This window comes from Cimex lectularius, unplaced genomic scaffold (genome assembly GCF_000648675.2).
Source record: "Cimex lectularius strain Harlan isolate CLEC.00 unplaced genomic scaffold, Clec_2.1 scaffold360, whole genome shotgun sequence".
NCBI lineage: Eukaryota > Metazoa > Arthropoda > Insecta > Hemiptera > Cimicidae > Cimex > Cimex lectularius.
In genome coordinates this window covers 293,266-310,106 of record NW_019393442.1, presented here as the reverse complement: position 1 = coordinate 310,106, position 16,841 = coordinate 293,266, and the positions used below count along the sequence as shown (strand labels likewise).

At 34.8% G+C, this 16,841-nt stretch overlaps 1 protein-coding gene across 1 annotated transcript in view; it reads left to right on the top strand.

The window, feature by feature from the left end:
- Positions 1–1,170: 1,170 nt before the first annotated feature.
- The window catches only part of LOC106662015 (CD151 antigen-like), a 98,707-nt gene continuing 83,036 nt past the window's right edge, over positions 1,171–16,841 (top strand). The window contains exon 1 of the mRNA XM_014385811.2: positions 1,171–1,362. The gene's annotated coding sequence lies outside the window, so the exon portion shown is untranslated. The remainder of the gene's footprint in view (positions 1,363–16,841) is intronic.

Genomic DNA, 16,841 nt, shown 5'->3' with positions numbered 1-16,841 from the left:
TTTTAGTATCTTTTTACGTAGGGTTTTGGTTGAAATGAAAAAGTGTCACGAGCGGGATTCGAACCCACGACCCAAAGGTCAAAATCCACTGGTACACCAAAAAATGGCAAAAAGGAGGGCAAATTCGAAAGGTTATAGGTTCAGATGGGGAGTTGGTGTCCGAGTGGATCGATGTGACGATAGGTCAAGCGGTTAGAGCAGCGACGTATTGAGCCGAAAGTCGTGAGTTCGAATCCCTTTCTTGACACTAACTTTTTCATTTCAACCCTACATACAAAGATTTACATACTGAGATTGGCAAATGTTAGTTATATAATCTAAAAGTAAACAAAAAAATTTACGATGATAACTTTGAACTGCCAAGAATAAAGACAAAATTTAACATAATAGTTAGTTACTTGAGGACATTTTCTTTATTGTGCCAACGTTTCGAAATTTATTGAGTTCATCTTCAGAGCTAAAATTATTTGTTTTCCGTGTAGATGTGTCATTCTTGTCTGGGCACCCTCACGACAGACAAGCTTGACACAATTACGCAGAAAACAAACACTTTGAGCCCTGAAGATGATCTCAATAAAGATCGAAACGTTGGCACGATAAAGAAAATGTTTTTCTAAAACCTTCGTCACACTAGACTGCATCTCACGACCTCCAAATAATAATGAATTATATTACTTTAACGTTATTTGATTTTCATGGCTAAAATGGATCGTTGCTGGTGCCATATTAAATACTGTACTTAATCTTCTTAACGGTGTGATATTTAAAGTCAAATCAAAAATAGAATTAATAATTCTTTAGTGATCGAGAAAGATGCAGATATGATACGGAATGTGGTCTTTGATGCAGGTCGATCCATTTAAGCAATCAATATTAGATTCAGGAAACTTTTAGTATTATCTTGTGCTATCTTATCAAAAAACACTTTTTTGCTTATTACAAATCAGAACGAATTATGTTTTAATTTTAATTGATTTAGAAGATTGGTGGAATAAAAGGACATCTTGCGATCCCTTGAGGATTTTTTGTGTGGGTTCCCCCTTAGTATTCTTCGTGTTATATTTTTATCAAAATTGAATAAAATCGTCCATTCTGACAAATCAGTTTGGTTCTGGCAAGCGCAACCGGGGCAGTCATCCTCCCCTCCAGGCCTTACTGCCCGGCCAGGACCTTCGTGTCGTTAGTATAATCCTAACCGCTGATGAACGAGAACCTTAGGCGCTCTCCTTTCGCCGGCTTTCGTCGTATATACTGCGGGAAAAAATCATATACAAAAATCATTGAATCATAGTGTACCTCCGTGCAGTTGTTTATCGACCAATCACCACAGTGCAGGATCATGAGGATTATTTAACTTTTTTTTGGAGGTATGAATTTTTTTTACATCAATCAAAATTATTCCTTTGATGTTTATATAAAACCAGGTGCGTATCGATATTCAGGTAATATCGGAATGTCCCAGCCCGGTCAATACTAATGAATACCCTATTGTACACCTTTCTGCCCTAAATTGAGCCTTTTGAAAGGAAACAAGGCAGCTGACTAAATTTCACATTTCCTTTTCAGCACGATCACAATAGGGGAAATCTGTACGTTTACCACAATACCGTCACTATTATTTAAAAAAATCTTTAAACGCCGATTATTATCATCAAGTCGTAACAGATAAATTATTGGTTTTTGTGAAATCTCGATGGCCCTCACCTCCTGCTGGCACTTCTTTCGGCCGATTCTCTTCCGCATCGTAAGCATTTTAAATAAACTTGGTAGGCGGGTGGCCTTGACATGGTAGCTCTTTTTAAAATCAACAGCTTCACGCGTACTTATATAATCAACGAATACTATTCGCAATAACTTTTATATGGCGTCACATATCTAAGCATTTAATTTTTTTATATATCGTTCAAGTTGTCCAAATGATTTACAAGGTGGATTTATTAAATTTGACGATAATCGTTAACATTTTAGTGGGAAAACGTCACAAGTACTTTTTATTAAACATCGTTCAAAAATGATTTGTACCAATCATATTCAGAACGATTATTTGGAGATCGTGAGATGCGGTCTGGTGTGACGTAGATTTTAGAATAACATTTTCTTTATCGTGCCAACATTTTGATCTTTATTGAGATCATCTTCAGAGTTCGGTGTGACGTAGATTTTAGAAAAACATTTTCTTTATCGTGCCAACGTTTCGATCTTTATTGAGATCATCTTCAGAGTTCAAAGTGTTGGTTTTCTGTGTAGATGTGTCATTGTTGTGTGTCCTGTTTAGAGTCAACACTCAACACTCACAACATGTGTCACTCTGAACACGACACACAAGAATGACACATCTACACAGAAAACAAACACTTTGAGCCCTGAAGATGATCTCAATAAAGATCGAAACGTTCGCACGATAAAAAAAAGTTTTTCTAAAACCTACGTCACACCAGACAGCATCTCACGATCTCCAAATAATCATTAACTAACGGTCCCTAAACACCATATTCAGAACAATTACAAACCATTTCTATTTTATATGTACAAGAAAATAGAAGGACAATTGTTCATATAGGTTTTGTCATTTGTCTTACTTATTAGGAATATGTTTAAAAACATGATGACATACTTTCTTTTATTTGTATGTGAACCAATGCTTATCAAATTAGAAACTTTTATAAGTATTGTTATTTTTAAAACTATTTATTAGTTTTAAAAGACAATTACTGATTAAATCTGATTTTTCAGAGCGTTATTATCACTGGCAGAATGATTTACAAGAAGACTAATTAATTTGTGTTAAATCCATTATATTTAGTGGTCTATTGACCAAATTACTTCTTTAATTAATTAATCTTTTTATGGAAGGTATTTCATTTGGATGAAATGAAAAAGTTGGTGCGACGATCGGGATTCGAACCCACGGCTTTCGGCTCAATACGCCGCTGCTCTACCACGTGAGCTATCTTGACTTCGATCCACTCGGACACCAACTTGAAAAATGGTAAAAGGGAGGGAAAATTTGAAAGGTTGTAGGTTGAGATTGGGTAGTTGGTGGTTCATTTCAACGAAAACCCTTTCATAAAAAGATTAATTAATTGAAAGAATTAATTTGTATGTTAACATTGCATCAAATAATTAGATTGACGAAAATCGGAAGATTTTTTTTTTATTGGAGCAAGAAAGCATTTCAAATGACAAACCTTTATTTTTCCAATGATATTTTTTTTCATATGGCAACAATTTGATATTGCTATTTATTATTGTCGTTATCAGGATAAATTACGTCGTACATTTTTATAACAATTTTGTTGATCGAAATTTCCCAAAGATCAAAGTTAAGAAGATAGATACAATAAATAGTACAAAATTTTAATAGAAATAGTGAATTTTTGCACTGATGATTTCATTTGAATATTATTTGTTATCAGGGTCAAATAATGGTTTAGCATGACCGTTGACAGTATCATTGTCATGCCAGAATTAATTAATTTGATTGTGATTATCAATAAAAGGAGTTTCATTTTTTTAAATATTTCTCCCTGATTTCAAATTCCTTGATCCCTTGATTTTAAAATAGTTTTACACGATTCAAGACATTTTAAATCATTCGAAGAATTTTTTTTTACATATGTGACTAAAAATGCATATATGTACATATTCCACGCATTGGATAATCGGGAATTATGATAAACATGATGATTTCTATAATGGAATCATCATAATCTCTGTGTTTTTAACCACGAGGGTGGTCTTTAGGGTGTCAAACTCGTCTTTTCAACGCTAGCCGTTCTGGGTTCGAATCCCCCCAAAGTCCAGACTCTTTAACGGGGATTAATTTACCAAAAGGTATTGTAGAGTGAGCGGACGATGGGTCTGCGACACCTAACGGGGATTTTTCGTCAAAACCTTTCTTTATGACTGTTCGTACGAAAAACCTGACGGATAGATCATCAGACAATTGCTACAATTTATNCAACTATCTGAATATATCATTTTTCATCATTTTTTACATAGATAGCAATAAATATATAATAAAAGCTGTCAAAGTTTATCAGTAACCAAAAAATTTCTAAAAATCCAATATTTTTCAAGTAAACTAGGTCATAACTTTTGTCTCTTGAAACTAATATAAAATTTCGTTTTAGCACCTTTAGAAATAAATTGTGGATTTAGAATACAAATTTTTGTTTTAATTTAAATTTATTATTTTTTGAGTCCTAAAATTTTTCTGATTTTTGTGCAGTCGTTATCATAATATCTGATTGAAACGGCTATAATTCAAAAACGGCCAAAACAATTTTAACGTTAAACATACCCATTATATTTCGTGGTCCGATTGACCAAATTACTTCTTTCAATTAATTAATCTTTTTATGTAAGGTTTTTGGTTGATATGAAAAAGTTAGTGTCACGAGCGGGATTCGAACCCACGACTTTCGGCTATATAGGGCACTTGAGCTATCGTTGAAGCTACACTTCAATCCACTCGGACACCAACTCCCCATTTCAATCTTTCTTATCTTTCGAATTTTCCCTCTTTTTTGCCATTTTTCAAGTGGTGTGGATCGAAGTCACGATAGCTCGGCCGAAGGTCGTGTGTTCGAATCCCGCTCGTGACACTAACTTTTTCATTTCAACCAATACCTTAAATAAAGATTAATTAATTGAAAAAAGTTAAACATACCATTTGAAAGAAGAGGAATGTAGATTGTCTTATCCCATTACAATACATCAAATAATTCTGTAAGAAAATACACAAAATAATAAAATTATTTGTCAGAAATTAACCTTGTTTTTTAAATGGAAATGATAGTCCGATTTTAATATTTGATACAGTTATAAAATGCATTTGACGATTTTTTTAAAATTAATTATCAACCATGGAAATCGATCCACTAGCCTTTGTGAAAAATGATGTTATAGCCTTGCACTGGGAATGTCAGGCAGTCAGAAAGGTCGTCGAAATTATCAGTCAAAAATTAATTTATACCGATTTCCGCAAAAGTGTTTTATATCGCTAGACTCACGGGAATAAGGTCAAATCCAAGTTTTGACCATTTTTTGACCTACTTTGCTTAGAGAATGTTTGTCAAAAAATGCAAAAATAGCAGTATTTTGTTAATTTATCTTTTTTAAATCGAACAAAAATTGAATATTCTTCGTAGAACATTTTTTTTATGTCAACCAACAATAAAATTAATACACCAAAAATATTTTTTTAAATCTCTAAATAACGATTCCTGCTCACGTGGGAGAGAGTTTTGCGGATCAACGTCCATTATAACAAATTTAGAATAATGAAATAACAAAGGGTAAAAAGCAAGTGAACAAAATATAAAATGTTATAATTGAAATTACACATCGAGCAATCTTCCTGTACATGCCGGCTTTTGGCCGGTAAGTAACTATCCGTGTGCCAGCCTCACATGACCTATTTCTATGATGATAGTATGATCCCTACTCTTTGAATCATACTTTTAATCATACTTTTACATTTGAATCGTCACCTACAGACCACTTGATACGTGAAAGCTTCACAGCCGATCCAGCCAACCGTACAATTACAAACATACGACTAATTATAATATTACTTTTTATCATCAGAATAAAAGTTTTTTTATTTAGAAAACTTTGTTACGCAGTTCGATTAGGTTTCGTGGTCCGATTGACCACATAAATACTTTTCAATTAATTAATCTTTAAGTAAGGTATTGGTTGAGATAAAAAAAGTCAATGTCACGAGCGGGATTCGAACCCATGACCTTCGGCTAAATACGCCGCTGCTCCACCACTTGAACTATTGTGGCTTTGATCCACTCGGACACCAAGCATATTTAGCCGAAGGTCGTGGGTTCGAATCCCGCTCGTGACATTGACTTTTTTTATCTCAACCAATACCTTACTTAAAGATTAATTAATTGAAAAGTTTTTATGTGGTCAATCGGACCACGAAACCTAATCGAACTACGTAACAAAGTTTTCTAAATAATAAAACTTTAGATAAAAAAATTAATCGAAAGATTAATTAATTGAAAGATGTTATTTGGTCAATCGGACCACGATATATAAATATATCCGAGTGGATCGAAGTGACGATAGCTCAAGAGGTAGAGCAGAGGCGTATTTAGCCGAAGGTTGTGCGTTCAAACCTCGCTCGTGACACTGTCTTTTTTATCTCAACCAATACCTTACCTAAACATTTTTTACATAGCTTTGCAAAATAATGGGTTGTTAATTGTTTTTTTTTTGTTGTTCAACCTTCCATAAAGTTGTTTGATTTACTAAATATATTTGTAAGAGAAAGGTCTATAAAATAAGGCGGGAGAGGAAGAACTTCTTAGTTCAGTTCTTTTAAATCCACAACCTCCCATCAGGTATGAAGTCTGATTTGTTTAGGAGTATGGAACCCTTCCGTTTTACCATTTCAGGTTGGTTTTTACTCAGTTTTTGATTAATTTGGTCAATTTCAATGTAGTAGGTCGCAGATGGTTTCATCTCTAGTCGAAAATAAATACTCTTGTCTTACTCCACCCATCAGTTTTTTTTAGTGTAAATTTGGTCTTGGCATGTAATCTGGCCTTTCGTCGACATTTACCCACTGTCAAACATAATCCATTTTTAATACCTTTTTGACATTTCCGATGTTCTTTGTGTGCCTTGAAACTGCGTGCACTTGTATTCAGCTGTGCTGAGAGTCCTCCAACAATTTGATAAAGGTTTTTAGTTGAGATAAAAAAAGTCAATGGCACGAGCGGGATACGAACCCACAATCTTCGGCTAGATACGCCGCTTCTCTACCACTTGAGCTATCGTCACCTCGATCCGGGGTTGAGGTGGAAGTTGGTGTCCGAGTGGATCGAGGTCATGTTAGCTCAAGTGGTAGAGCAGCGGCGTATCTATCCGAAGATCGTGGGTTCGAATCCCGCTCGTGCCATTGACTTTTTTATCTCAACTAAAAACCTTAATTAATTGTAATATATTAATTGGTCAAGCGGACCACAAAATTAGTGAATTTGATAAAGTTTTTTCTTACAAGACTCATAGAAGAACGTAATAGCTCATAAATCGCCTGTCTATATTCCATATATGAAGAGGTGAGTATGAAAAATAAAGAGTGTGCAATGAACTGGAGCGTTAATTACTACAGATTAATAAAAAGAGAGGATTAATAACTGTTTATTATAATCTATAAACGTATGGTATGTAGTAAACAACAGAAAATCGCTTTTTATTTTCCTTTGGTCTGTTCAAGATTATTATCTACTGATTGCTCGGATAAGCCATGTAACTAACTACTAATTATTTATTTTAATGAAGAGCCCTGCAAAAGGCATAATTAACACCAAAAGTTTAGAAATAGTGCAACGTTTTTGTGTGTATATATACACAATATTTAAAAAAGCTAGCTGTTAATTTTAGATTTTAACCATTTGTATTATCTTTGGGAAAATTATTACTGATGGGTTTTTAAGCCGTCGCCAGTGCCACATAACCGGGGCACACCTGTTGCGATCTAGGCATATTAATTCTCTACCTACACCGACAAATAGAGTATTTCAACAGCGTTACCTGTTGATTTACATATGACTCGAATTGTTGAAATAAGCGTTTTATTTGTTTTTTGAGTAAACAGGTGGTTTGAGGTATGGGAGAAGGCGGGCGTCGTGTTCGACCCAGAAATTCTTTCTTCCTAAACCGTGGGCGAAAGGTCTTTGTCCGTTTCTTTATTGATTATTGTTGTGACCAATGTCATCGGACTCATTTTCAAGACGGGGAAAAAAGTCACGGCACGTCGGAAAGGGTTTTAATTTGAGACAGTTGACCATTCCATTTCCTTGATAATTATCTGGAAGGATCTATCTCTCCACAGGCCGGCCGCCTGTAAGTGGTGGAACGGACAGGTAGAGAGTTCTATCCAGCCGATTGCCTTGTTTTCTAGGAAGTGGTGCATGCCTGTGTGGTTTTTGTCGATAGAAAGAACAGATAACAAGTTGATACCTTGTCCCAAGCTCCAATACTTCTGGACCTCGATTTAGTTTGATTTTGAATACCAGGACGTGTTTTTTTTTATAAGGTTACACAAAAGATAAGTTTCTCCATTTATATCATTATCTTGAGTCAATATGTGTCAATTTATGGCACGTTCAGTTAAATTACTAAGATTATAGTAGTACACAAATAAGCTTCAGTCTTCCCCTTTATTACTAAGTATTGGCCCCAATTCTCACCTGAACACACTAGCATCTTTTTTCACTTTTTTAATGGTGATTCTTAGGACATAATAACGATGATTTTCGAACTCTGACTAGATAAAGCGAAAGTAGCTGAGCCAAAATGATGGATAATGGATGACAGTGTTGATTTAAACCGCAAACCGCATTACTAGTAGATTTTATTAATTAAAAGACAAGATTAATAAACATAATAAAGGTCTTAGAATTTTTCTTAACTTAGTTAAAGAAAGTCATCGTGAGCAAAATAATTTCCTTTTCATACCTTTCTCAAACATCGTCTGTTTCTTTTTGTCTTGGCCTCTTTCTCCGTCTATCACTTTTTCTCTTTTTTTCCATTTCCTCCCATATCTCTCTCATTGTTCTCACTCTCTCTCATTTATTCTCTTGCTCCCTCTCCAACCCCTTCCCTTTCTCTCTCTGTGTGTTTCTTTTTATCCTCTCTCTCTTCCTTTCATCCTATCTCACCTTCTATCCATTTTTTGTTACTCCTCCCTTCTCTAACACTCTCTCTCCCTCGCTCTCTTCCTCTCCAACCACTTCCCTCTCTCTCTCTCTCTCTCTCTCTCTCTCTCTCTCTTTGTCATCCTATCTCACTTTATGTCTCTTTTTTGTTACTCCTTCCATCTCTAACACTCTCTCTCGCTCGCTCTCTACGTATCTATATTTTCCCCTTTTTCTCTCAAACTCTCTCTCTCTCTCTCTCTCTCTTACTTAAATTTAAAAAAAAATAGTTCACTCCATAGTGTTTCCTTACATTATGCGTGGACTGAGCGGTATGTGCGATTCAAATTATATGCAAATAAATAATTTGCAAATATGTTTAAATATGTGTATTAGGAATATAATAATTTGATAGATGGGTAGGTAGATAGATAATGAATAGCAGGATTTAATTAATTAATCTTTATGCGTGGTATTGGTTGAAATGAAAAGTTAGTGTCACGAGCGTGATTCGAACCCACGATCTTCGGCTTTCCCCGTTTTCTCTCTGACTTAAAGTAAAAAAAAAGAATAATTCAATCCCTTAGGTTAGAATCCCGTCCGTGACACTAACTTTTTCATTTCTTCATTTCAACCAATACCTTACATAAAAAGATTAATTAATTGAAAGAAGTTATTTGGTCAATCGGACCACGAAATATAATGGAGTAGAATTTAAATTTACAGAATGGTTAATTATAAATGAAGTCAACATTGTTTTTAAATGCAATTACACACACACACACACACACACACACACATATCAAGCCGAAGATCGAGGGTTCGAATCCCGCTCGTGCCAATGACTTTTTTATCTCGACTAAAAACCTTAATTAATTGAAAGATATTAACTGGTCAAGCGGACCACGAAATTAGTTATTATTAAATAATTAAGTTAATTATAATTAATCATTAAAATTTTATGTAAGGTTTTGGTTGAAATGAAAGTGTTAGCGCCACGAGCGGGATTCGAACCCACCAACTCCCCATCTCAACCTACAACCTTTCGAATTTTCCCTCCCTTTTGCCATTTTTCAAGTTAGTGTCCGAGTGGATCGAAGTCAGTTAGCTCAACAGGTAGGGCTTCGGCGTATTGAGCCGAAGGCCGTGGGTTCGAATCGCGCTCGTGACACAAACTTTTTCATTTCAACCAAAACCTTACATAAAATTCACTAATTTCGTGGTCCGCTTGACCAATTAATATCTTTCAATTAATTAAGGTTTTTAGTCGAGATAAAAAAGTCATTGGCACGAGCGGGATTCGAACCCACGATCTTCGGCTTGATACGCCGCTGCTCTACCACTTGAGCTATCGTGACCTCGATCCACTCGGACACCAACTTCCCATCTCAACTCCACCTTTTGAATTTTCCGTCCTTTTTGCCATTTTTCATGAACGTACATAAAAAGATCAATTAATTGAAAGAAGTTATATACATGCTTACTTTTCGCAATAACCCAAATAAAATGCCTCTAATTCAAGCATGGAAATAATCTAAGTTTAAATTTTTTCAATTTGTATTCTAATATGTAGATTCCCACATCTTCACAATTAAACTCAGTCTTTACGTTCGTAATTTTTCTTAAAAAGAAAGGTTGTTAGTGGATTTTTATTCCACAATTTAAATGGATTTGGAATATAAATCAAGGGCTTTATTCTCAGTTATAGTGGCTTGAATTAGATGCATTTTACTTGGGTTATTGCGAAAAGTAAGTGTATAACTTCAATTAATTAATCTTTATGTGAGATATTGGTTGAAATGAAAAAGGTAGTGTTACTAGCGGGATTCGAACCCACGACCTTCGGCTCAATACGCCTCTCTCTAACCACTTGAGCTATTGTTCTTCGCTCGTGACACTAACTTTTTCATTTCAACCAAAACCTTACATAAAAAGATTTATTAATTGAAAGAAGTAATTTGGTCAATAGACCACTAAATATAATGGATTTACTGTGTCAAGAAAGAAATGCACTTTAAGATTTTTTCACACCTATCAACCCTGCTAAAAATTGAGTATTATATTTTTCCCCAATAGTCTTAACTAGCCGAATACACCATTTGGCAGTCAATTGTTCATATTGGTGCACAAAAGGCTCAAAATGTTCGCTCGTTTGCGTCTGACGGTAGTCATTCGTCATCGGGCGGAATTGACTCTCGCAATAGCCAGCTTCATAATCTCTAACGTTCCTTTGAGTGATAGCGCACTCGTAAAGACAATAAATTATTGTTTGTACACATCATCCTTTTATGAGAAGAACGATAAAGTCAAATGGTACTACGTTTCTTAATTATTCTTAACTCGGACTATTTATTGTAACAAGCTTGAGTTGTATATTTAGAAAATGCTTTTCTCATTAAACTTTGTCTTAATAATTAACTACATAGGTAAATACATAGGTTGTTAAAGAAACAAATAAAATAATTTCAGTATATTTTAATTTAACAAAAATGTTTTGACACATTTGAGCCCCATCAAAACGTGTTCTTGATTATCTTGATAATCCCCACAGGTTAAGAAACAACGGAACAGACTTTCTACTTTCGTACACGAATCCGGAAAGAGGCAAATGTATCAACTTTGGGTACTTACCCGAACAAGGGAATCGTCTCACTCCACTGGTCGGCATAACTGTGAGCCGACCCTGGGATTTCTTTTCAGGTAGACGACCGCAGAAGGGATTGTTTAAAATTTGATAATCCTCCTGCCTGGGGATTAGGGGTGTCAGAGAATTCCATTTGAAACCCCCTGCCGTGAAATGCCCTATTTGAGTGCATACCACAAAATGGCTATTGCACAAGTCGTCCAGTCAGTATTTTCCATAAATTTATATTATTATTATTTTATATATTATTTTCAAAACTTGTTATTTTTTACATTCTAAAGAGCAAGGACAATTTTGTAAAGTAATAAGAATTATCGTAGACAATCTCATGTTGCAGAAACTTTTACTCTTCCCACGTACATGTTTTATGAAACTCTTTTGTTTCCAGTTGTCGAGGCCAACGTCATTCCACCGAGCTTTGTCTACAGATTTCGGCGCTTTCTAAGTCACGTTTTCTCTTAAAAAGCGTTTTGCCTGTAACAAATTGCCCATCTCGGTAAATATGCCGAGTTCCCCCCCCCTAGCATCAGGGATAAATTTCCCAATGTTTTACGTGTAAAATTCGAATCGGTGTGCAATTTCGACGGAATGGTCAAATCCTTAATTTTTGATTATTACCTTGTGATGAATCGTGCCTGTTTAGATTATAGTGCTGCTCCCTTGGACGAAAACCGCTCAATTGCGGGCACGTGTTTGGTTTCATTTCGGCCCCGCTGGCCTAGACCTGGGTTAATTTTTGATCAAGTCTGAGTCAAACTTTCCTTTCTAAAAAGAAGATTAGCTTAATATTTTGTTAAATTTACAGCCAATATTGAAAAAGAAATCTATTTTAGACTGCTATATAAACCATTTGGCGAAAGGATTTTTTAAATTTGCCAAATTGTGTTACATATATCCGAAAAACATCCAAATCCAAAGTTTGTCGTCGATTTCTTAATTTCATACTTATAATTGGCAAGTACGACCTCATACATTTTTTTCATATAATTTTCCACAAACCATTTGTTAATAACTAAATCATCCAGAAGTCTTTAACAGTCTGATTTATGGTCGCATAATTTTGGACAAACGTTATATATTATTACATTTATTAGGTTTCGTGGTCCGCTTGACTAAATAAATTCTTTTCAGGTTTTGACTGAGATAAAAAATTCAGTGTCACAAGCGGGATTCGAACCCAAGGCTTTCGGCTAAATACGCCGCTGCTTTACCACTTGAGCTATCGTGACTTATTTGTTACATTATAATTATAATAATAATAATACATTATAATAATACGTAAGGGGTGTGACTATTTTTCGGACGAAAAGTTAGCTTGCGGTGATTGTTTGTTTTTTAAACTATAACTAACTTAATTTTAATTGTGATGCGCATTTCCTTACCAGGAGAGTCTGTATTTTCTGTTTAAATATCTAATTCTGCTAGATTTTTTAAGGTTATTTAGTTATTCAACTGGAATTCAAAAAGCCTTTTTTTGCCATACATTGTTATACGTTATAATTAGAATAGCTGTCCTCAGAATTCAGCGCTCGGTATAGGCCAGGTGACATAAAATTATTAATTTGGTGTAAAAATAGCACAAGGTAAACTGTTAAAAGCAGTTTATTGAGTCTGTAAATTATGCGATTGAGTGAAAAATAGTTTTTAATCTAACAAATTTTTCTTCTTCTCATACGTCTTTATTTTCTCGATACCACTCTATTTTGCTTTTCTTTCTATTCCCCACTCTAAAGGTCTTTTCACCTTCTCACACCCTTTATGTCCGTCCCTCTCATTCTCTGTCTCTGTCACTTTCGCCATGATCTAACTTTTTCTCTCCATCCAAATTTTATTATTTCTCTCTCAAGCAGTATATTTATCTCCATTATTTACGTTCCTTTTTTCAAAAACTGTTTTCTATCTACATCTCTAGCTCCTTATTTTTCCCATCCTCTCACTCACTCCCTCTATCTCTCTCTCTCTCCCTCCCTCCCTCTCTCTCTCTCTCCTCTCTCTCTCTCTCTCTCTCTATCTCTCTCTCTATCTCTCTCTCTCTCTCCCTTTCTTTCGCTCTCTATCTCTCTCTATCTAATATATCTATCTCTGTCTTTCTCTCTCTCTCTCTCTCTTTCTGTCTGTAACTAATTATTCCGAAATCGTGAGATGCGGTCTGGTGTGATATAGGTTTCAGAAAAACATTTTCTTTATCGTGCCAACGTTTCGGTCTTTATTGAGATCATCTTCAGGGCCTGGGATTTACAAACAATGTTTACATTTAACAAATACATGCAGAATGTGGAAAAAAGTGAATTTATACAATGCAAAATGTCTGTAACATTTTATTTATCTCTTTAACATTTTTTCTTTGTTAATTTCTCCTCGCTGTACCTCCATGTCTTTCTCTTTCTCAATTTTGCTCGGTTAAATTTTTTTTTCTCTCTCTCCCTCTATCTCTCCCTCGCTCACTTGTCAATTTTTCTTTCTGTTAAATTATTTTCATTGTAGTTCAATAGCTGTTTTCTTTTTTTTCCTTCCTTTCACTTTTTATCTTTCTTATTTATCTACACCTTTATATTTCCTTCTCTCCCTTTCTTTCTCTCAAAGCCTCTTGCTGACATGATTTTTTTTCCATTATTGCTTTCGCTTTTTACTTGAAACCGGTAATTTAAGTAATTGTTTAGGTCTTTGAAATATTGACTGAACTTAATGAATGAAAGGATATGATTAAACGTGACATTTGTAAAATGGCAAAAAGGAGGGAAAATTCGAAAGGTGGGTTGAGATGGGGAGTTGGTGTCCGCGTGGATCGAAGTCACGATAGCGCAAGTGGTTAGAGGAGCGTCGTATTGGGCAGAAGGTCGTGTGTTCGAATCCCGCTCGTGACACTGAGTTTTTTATTTTAACCAACGCCTTACATAAATGATTAATTTATTGAAAGAAGTTATTTGGTGAATCGGACCACGAAATATAATGGATATGATTAAATTTTAACAAAATAAAGTTTTTGAAATTTAAATCTAATTTTCTAAAAATATTTGTGAGCTATATAAGTATTTTGTTTGTTGCATTATAACGTAAAGCTATAACGTAAGCTATTATAACTTATAATGTACAGCTTAATTTCATTTGAAACTTTTTACTTTGGTATAGAATGTACGTTTTAAGAATTCAAGTGTTGAAGTCATAAAACGAGCAATATAAAGAAATGTTTTACGGTTTAGTACCAAGCGTGTAATACATAGTTGAAATAGCCCGAATCCCACATGCCATATCGGTGATGCAAGAATGGGGAGTATTCATTCACACAAATAGGTTTACGATTCAAGGAAGCCTTTATATAGTTGTGCCAAGTTCTCGTTTATTTTTTTCTCCACGGTTGTACGTGACTTGAAGCCAAGGATTAGTAGATAACAGTTAGCGACTTTTTTCACCTTACTCGGGGAATATTTTCACGTTGTTTTACGTCTATCGTCAAATTAAATGAACAATTTTTGAAAAAGATGAATGTTATGTTAACATCCATTAGATTTCGTGGTCCGATTGACCGAATAACATCTTTCAATTAATTAATCTTTAGGTAACGTATTGGTTGAGATATAAAAGTCAGTGTCAAGAGTTNGTTTAACAAACAATTTATTGGATGGTTGTGCTCATAAAATTTAACTAACAATTTATTACAAGGTTTTGCTCAAAATAGTGCATTAAGAACAAAAGATGCGTTGCGATTGTGATAGTGATTATTGTGATAAATGCTGTGGACTATACGCGACGTGTGCTTGCGTCGGATAGATGTGCACATCCCACCAAAACGTGGCAAGGCGTCGGGTAGCATCGGGTAGCGTCGCATGGCGTAGTATCGAGTGTGTTCCCGGCTTTAGTGAAGTTATACTTCATTTAACTTATTAAATTCATTAGATTTCATGGTCCGATTGTCCAAATAACATCTTTCAATTAATTACTCTTTATGTAAGGTATTGGTTGAGATAAAAAAGTCAGTGTCACGAGCGGGATTGGAACCCAACCTCGTTTAAGCATTGTAATAAATAAAATGTACAACTCTGAGGGGACTTAGGAAAGTAAACTTTATTATTTCTTCATTTACTTGTTAGTGGTCAATTGACCAAGTTACTTCTTTTAATTAATTATTCTTTTTATGTAAGGTCTTGGTTGAGATAAAAAAAGTCAGTGTCACGAGTGGGATTCGAACCCACGACTTTCGGCTGCTCTACCGCTTGAGTTATCGTGACTTCAAACACTAACTTCCCATCTCGTGGATCGTTATGTTAACAGTTGTAAAGGGCTTTATAATTCTGCCTGTATGTATCTATGAACGATATCTCTTTGCATATTAAACGATGGCCCAAAAGAGTGTCGAGATATTTAACTAAAAGCTTTTACTATTCCAGCCTACACATAGTCCCATCTAAGAATTTAAATTAGTATAGGTTGCGCAACAAGTTATGTATAAATATTTATTGTTTGCATCGTGAGAGTGAATTTTGATTTTACCTGGATAACACGAACGACCGATATAAAAAATTCAATCGTACAAAATTGACTTTTGACACGTTTATCTATGACAGGTGGTCAACTTTGTAATGTATACGCACTTGGGAGAAAGACACCGAAGCTCTGTTTCCTCATAGATGAGCCTTTTGTCCTCGAAACTATCTCCGGCTAACGCCTTGATCCGGAACATCCCTTTTGTCCTTTGTCCCATTGTTCTGGAAAATATTGAGAAAAAAAATATAGTCAAAGGTCTCTCCCTCCCACCCCCGATTAGGGACGAAACAGGTAATTGTTAATTCAATGCTAATGTTTTCAACGAGTCCCACGGTGTCGGACCAATACTTGTTGAAGTAAATGTTTTAGCCCCGAGCGGTCATTACCAACCCTCCATGAGAAGGCAGGTGATTTATGGTTAAAAAGGATGAGTTATGATCTTAGGAAACCGCTGCTTTAGCACCACACCCTCTTACAGTTTTTCATTAAATAATTACGCCTTTTGTGAAAGTGAGATTATACTAGTAACATAACAATTTCCATAAGAATCCCTTATTTTCTCAATATTCTTTAATTTAACGTATCTTGACTTAATGAATTACTTAATTGTAATTGAAAATTTTTAATATTATCATTGTACAGTGATTTACCAAAAGGTTCCACATTCCAGTTAGTTTTATTACATATTAATATTTTTCACTTGTTTTCTCTACATTTTTCGATTTTCACTTGTCTTAATTACTTGAAACAATAGCTTACTTTATAACTAAATCATTGGTACAAAAATTTGAAAAATATTTATTTTTACGAAACATTTGTACCTGTATCTATGTATTTATTCCGTATGCAATCCAAAAGGTACAGTTGTTAAAATTGATCGCCGTCATTTATAAATACATACAAACAAGGAGAATTATTCGAAATGAGAGAAGGAGAGATATAAGGAGAGAGGCAGACAGACAGACGGCGCAGACTGAGCGACTCAGTAAAAGGGAGAAAGCAGAGGCGTTCAGAAATGTAAATTTGAAGTGAGACAATCAGAGGGAGAGAGA